The 5,661-nt window shown below is 41.8% G+C and overlaps 1 pseudogene; it reads right to left on the reverse strand.

The window, feature by feature from the left end:
- The window catches only part of LOC120234558, a 16,246-nt pseudogene extending 10,850 nt beyond the window's left edge, over positions 1-5,396 (reverse strand).
- Between the last annotated feature and the right edge of the window lie 265 nt (positions 5,397-5,661).

The raw sequence follows: 5,661 nt of genomic DNA on the forward strand, positions 1-5,661 counted from the left end.
AGAGGGAGTCACAGACTGAAACAGGCTCCAGGCTCTGAGCTGGCAGTCAGCACAGAGCCCGACGCGGGGCTCGAACCCACGAACCGCGAGATCATGACCTAAGCGAAAGTCGGACGCTTAACCGACTAAGCCACCCAGGCGCCCCGGCTTGAGCTTTTTAGAGTATGGTGGGATTTTAAGAAGGAGTGTCTCCAGAGTGTTCGCAAGAGAAGGAAGTGGAAACTGCAGGTCCTCGTAAGCTCTGGGCTCAGAAGTCCCAAAACATTCCTGCCACCACATTCTATTGGTCAGAACTGTTTCAGGGACAGCTTAGATTCAAAGGGAGAGGATACAGGTATCTCTGGCTTTTCAAAAGTTCAAGTTACACCACTCACTTTTACGAAAGACCTACATTAGTACCTGTTTTCGCTAACCAAAAGAAATGCGAAGAGGATTTTTGCTTTTATGAAGAAAGGTGGAAAGGGAAAATAGCACTCAGTGTTTGTTTGGCAGAGAGAACCTTACAGAGGCAGCAAGCACGCTGAGCGGCAGAGTAGCATCGCCAACTCCTTCCCAGGGAACTACACTCAGCCTCTCAGCATCAAGCCACCATAGCTTTGAACTGAGTCTGTGAGCATCTCTGCTTTATCCTGCTTTATTCTGTGTATCTGTTAGTAAGATGTGTCCCACGGTGTCAGAAAAGCCCAAGGGAGGTTATTTTTTCAGTCTGGGAATGTTCGAAATTTTTTTCATATAAATGAATAGTAATTGCTTCTTTGCCTCATGCCATTTCAGTTCAAAAGCTTTCATGCTCTACTTTTGGATAGTGGGGGAGAAGACAGGAGGAGGAGGATGTAGAAACATCCAGGAGGGGAATGAATTGTTGGGAGTGGGAGCTGTCTTTAGTTACTAGCTGTCGCACTTGGCTTTGCACATGCTTGTTCTTTGCTCTGAAATGCTTTTTTATTGCTTTCTGACAAATATGCAAACTGCAAAATCTAGCTTACATTTCAGCCTACATCTAGAGCCTTCCCTGATACCCGGAAAACAGTCAGTAACCCTTTCTTTCCTGCATATAATCTGTGCCTGTGGTACATATTTCTGTTTTTGTATCTATCATTCCTTATTATGATTTGTTTGCTTACATATTTTTCTGTGACAGTAATCATACCATCATCATCATCATCTCTGTATCTCTAGTGACTGTCATAGTAAAGGTTTTTGAAATTGAACTTCTAAGTATCTGCTTGTGCTCAGTACTGATTTAGTCTGGTGTTCTCCACCATCCTGTTCTTGAAGCTTCAATGTGGAGCCTAAAACAAGGGAGACACTCAGTGAATATTCAATGGTCATAATAATGGAAAAGAAGAAAAATTGCCTTTCAAGTATTCTGTTTAGGAAGAAAGGACCATGTATGAGTCATTTAATGAAAAACTTCAGGAAAATTGATATTTTAGTCCTGAAAGTTTTAAATTTATCTAGAAAAATAATTTTCCCAGCATAGCACATTCTCTGCTTCTGGGAAGGTCAGATAAAATGTTATGCCACATAATTAATCAGAAAATGAGGTATTTTAAGTGAGGAGGGTTTTAACACAGGAAATTAGATAACAACATTGTTGGGGCGCCTGGGTGGCTTAGTGGGTTAAGCGTCCGACTTTCGCTTAGGGCATGATCTCACGGTTCGTGGGTTCGAGCCCTGCATCGGGCTCTGTGCTGACTGCCAGCTCAGAGCCTGGAGCCTGTTTCAGAGTCTGTGACTCCCTTTCTCTCTGACCCTCCCCTGCTCATGCTGTCTCTCTCTCTCTCTCTCCTAGAAATAAATAAAAAACATTAAAAAAAAAAAAAGATAACATTGTTGGAAGGGCTAGAGAAACTAAAAGAGATCACGTTAGCCAGTGACGAGGAACTGTAGGAAGCTGCTTCTTCCCCTGGAGCCTACAGTTGTTTGCAGAATTCAACTCCCGCAAGACCCCATACTGCCCATGACTTAAGGGAGTTATGCTCCCTGCCCCCATGCTGTTGATGCAAACTACCAGATGCCCATGTTTACCTGCAAGCCAGGTGCCACAGGAGCCGACTGTATGCCGAGAGGGTGCAGCTCAGCTGGTGCCACCACTGCCTGAACTAGAAGAGTGTTTCTTTCTTCCTTTCGTTTTCCAGTCTCTTGCACATGCCTACCGTTGACTGAATCCTAAACAGGATTCCTGCTGGCTAGGGAGGCCAAGAAAATTCCTAGGCTTCCCAGCCCTTGGAATACAATAAAATTGTGGAGATGATGCTGAACACACCACAATATCTAAAACGTGGCATTATAAACTTGGCTTACAAAAGGAATCATAGCACTCATGATAGTTCTGCCCAGAATGGAATTTTAGGATAGAAGAGTTTCTATCTTACACTTTTAAACATTTGATACCATAAATAAGAGGGTTTTTTGGAACCAACGTCTAGAATTGCAGTACTTGTAATCTTAGGTAACTTTCAGCCTTAGTTTTCTCACTGGTAAATTAGAAAAACTTCCTGACTTAGCAGTCTTTCAAAGGTACAGTGGTAGTAGGATCTTTAAACCTATTAGAGAAAAAAATACGTATGTGTACATATAAATGTGTATGTATATAAATGTTTTGGTATACATGCGCACGCGCACACACACACACACACACACACAGTGTGACAAAAAGATACTGTTTGAGAGAATGGAAATTTATTTTTGTTACCCAGTGATTATGTAGGACTCTGGTAGAGTATTGGCCAAAAGTTGAAATATAGCTCCACTAATGTTTATTGGGCATTGGCACTGAGCTTGGCACTAGGAACACAAAGATACATATTATACATTCCAATTCAGTAAGTATTTATTAAATATCAGTCTGCTGGATATTTAGGTCTTGGGTCTACTAAAGATGAACAAGGCAAGACTTTTTCCAAGGAGATATTCAAAGACTGATAAGCAAGATCGTGGAAGTGTATTGATAAGAAATTGGAGGTATGACCAAAAACAATTGAATGGTGAAATTTTAAAGTTTAATTGACAATTTAAGAAAACTTGGCATTTACTTAAAATTACTCAAGAAGGCCAATGTCTAGGGGAAAAAGTACTGGCTCTGAAATGAAACCATCTCAGGCAGTTAGAATTGATGGTATTTGGTTTTTAGATGCATGTAAAATGCTCAATTTTGGAAATACTGAGAAGTATTTTCTTTAAAGTCATAATCCAACCACAAAGACAGCCACTGGGAACATTTTGATATATTCCTTTCTAATCCATGAATATCTTTTTTAAGATAATGGAAATGAAACCAAAAATAGAGGCTAATAAGTCCACAAGGCATGATAGATTGCCTGTAAATTAGAAGGCAAGAGAAAGAGAGCAAGAGAGTGAGTGAAAGAGAGAGAGGGAGAGAGAGAAGGATTTGGGACAGGTATTTCACAGTTCAAAATACACACCTGAACTTAGTATCTTCTTCCCTTCACTTGTACTTGCCCATTTTAGGAATGGCACCACCATCCAGAAATGCAGTCAGATACATCCAATTACTGTCAGAGTAATCCTTCTAAAATAGTCTAATTTTATTTTATTTTATTATTAAAAATTTTTTATAGTTTATTTTACTTTTGAGACAGAGAGAAACAGAGCATGAGCAAGGGAGGGGCAGAGAGAGAAGGAAACACAGAATCTGAAACAGGCTCCAGGCTCTGAGCTGTCAGCACAGAGCCCGACGCAGGGCTCGAACCCACGAACCGTGAGATTATGACCTGAGCTGAAGCCGGATGCTCAACCGACTGAGCCACCCAGGCTCCTAAACAGTCTAATTTTATTGTTCCTTTGATTGAAATCCATCAATAACTCCCCATAGATTTTTGGGATCAAGTGTCATTTTCTTATTTCACTATTTATAGCTCTTCACCATCTAGCTCTCACCCATCCTACTAGCTTCACCTGCCTTCCTACTACCTACATAGTTCTCCACACTAGCCATATTAAAAAATTTATAGTTCCAAAAACGTGTAGCAGTGTTCTCCAATCATTTTTGTCTTTCTGCATGCTCTTTTGTCTCTAGAACGCCATTACATACTCCCGTCTTTTCCTCTGTTTAATTCCTTCTCAATGAATTGCAATCTATTGTGTTCCCCCAATGCACCAGGCACAGATCTCTAACATAGCATTTATCACGCTGTCTTGGAATTACTGTGTTTTCATCTCTTATTCAACTCAACCAAGAGCTCCTTGAGGACAGGGACTATATCTTGATGATCTTGAGATCCCTGCTTTTATCACATTACCCAACATATAGTAGATGTTATAAACATGGGTTGAAGGAATTTATGTAAATTGGTAAATAAAAGGACTAGTGAGTTTTATTAATAATCTTCAGGAAATACATTTAGAAATTGGAGCAAATACTGTTAGTTGCTTACACAAGAGCCGTCTCTCCTTTTTTTATTATCAAAACTCAAGTTTCAGTGTGGCAGTGTACCCCAGGGCATATATCCTGATAGATCCAAGGCTGTCATGGCATCCCCATCCCTCTTTGCCAATAATACGTTTTGGTAGACCATGATGGGGCATAGAGGGAAGCTACGGAGGCTTCAGGGAGAGGTCTTGTTACTTTCTCTTCTTTTCCCTCTTCCTGCTCTGTTTACAGTTCTGTGAGGGATGTGGGGCCTGGAGTTGGGGCAGCTGTCCTCTAATCTTAAGGTAGCAGGCTGGAGAACAAAAATTAACCTGCTGAGAACTGTGGAGGGGAAAGACAGAGTCTGGGTCTCTGAAGGGATGACTGAGCCACACCAATCCTAAATTGCCTATCACATCAAACTTCCTTCTATGTAAGATAATGAAAATGGTTTCACTGTTTAGGCCACTGAGTGATTGAATGGTGGCCCCAAGAAGATGTGTCTGTGTCCTCACCCCCAGAACCTATGAATGTGACCTTATTTGGAGAAAAGGTCTTTGCAGACAGGCATGACCTCCCATGGCCACTCACAAGAAGTGGTGCCACGCATGCTCAGAACTTCCAGCATCCACCACGTCAGACCCACTGGATGAGCTCCCTTGTTGCAATGGATGGCATGGCAATGTCCACATAGTGCAGAGGGGAGTCTGTTGTATAGAGCGATGGTAGGCAGGTTAACTAAATGCCTCTGTGAGAGGCTGGTGGTCAGCCCGGAGAACAGTAACCACCAAAAGTCTTGGTTCACGGAAGGCTGCAGAATCTGGTTAGTGAAGGTTCTAGGAGTGAAGTGGCCAGCAAGAGGAGTGGCTCCAATAGGAGCAGCAAACTTCAGCACACTTTGTTGACCAGTTTTTCTATATGATATGACCCTTATATCAGCTGAGTTTTCAATGGCAACAATGACATGAGCTGCCAATAGAAGCTTCTCCCAGGTTCTCTTCAGATTTATGATAAATGCCATCACTTTTCCATTTACAGATGTACTGTTCCATTTGGAAGGTTGGTGCCACTTGAGTGGGTTCCTGCTGCAAGGAATTTGAGGACATCCTCCTCCATTTGCAGGACATCAAGGGTGTGGATTTTGTGAAAGTTTCCCTTTAAGTTATGACAGGAATGCAGAACAATGCCATATGGATCCCTCCCGGGGTAGTGGATAGCATGGGAAAGATCCTTTTTTTTTTTTTTTTTTTTTTTTGAGAGAGAGAGAGCGCGCACTTGCGTGCAAG

Source organism: Hyaena hyaena, unplaced genomic scaffold (assembly GCF_003009895.1).
Source record: "Hyaena hyaena isolate Hyena2069 unplaced genomic scaffold, ASM300989v1 scaffold_111, whole genome shotgun sequence".
NCBI classification, from domain to species: domain Eukaryota; kingdom Metazoa; phylum Chordata; class Mammalia; order Carnivora; family Hyaenidae; genus Hyaena; species Hyaena hyaena.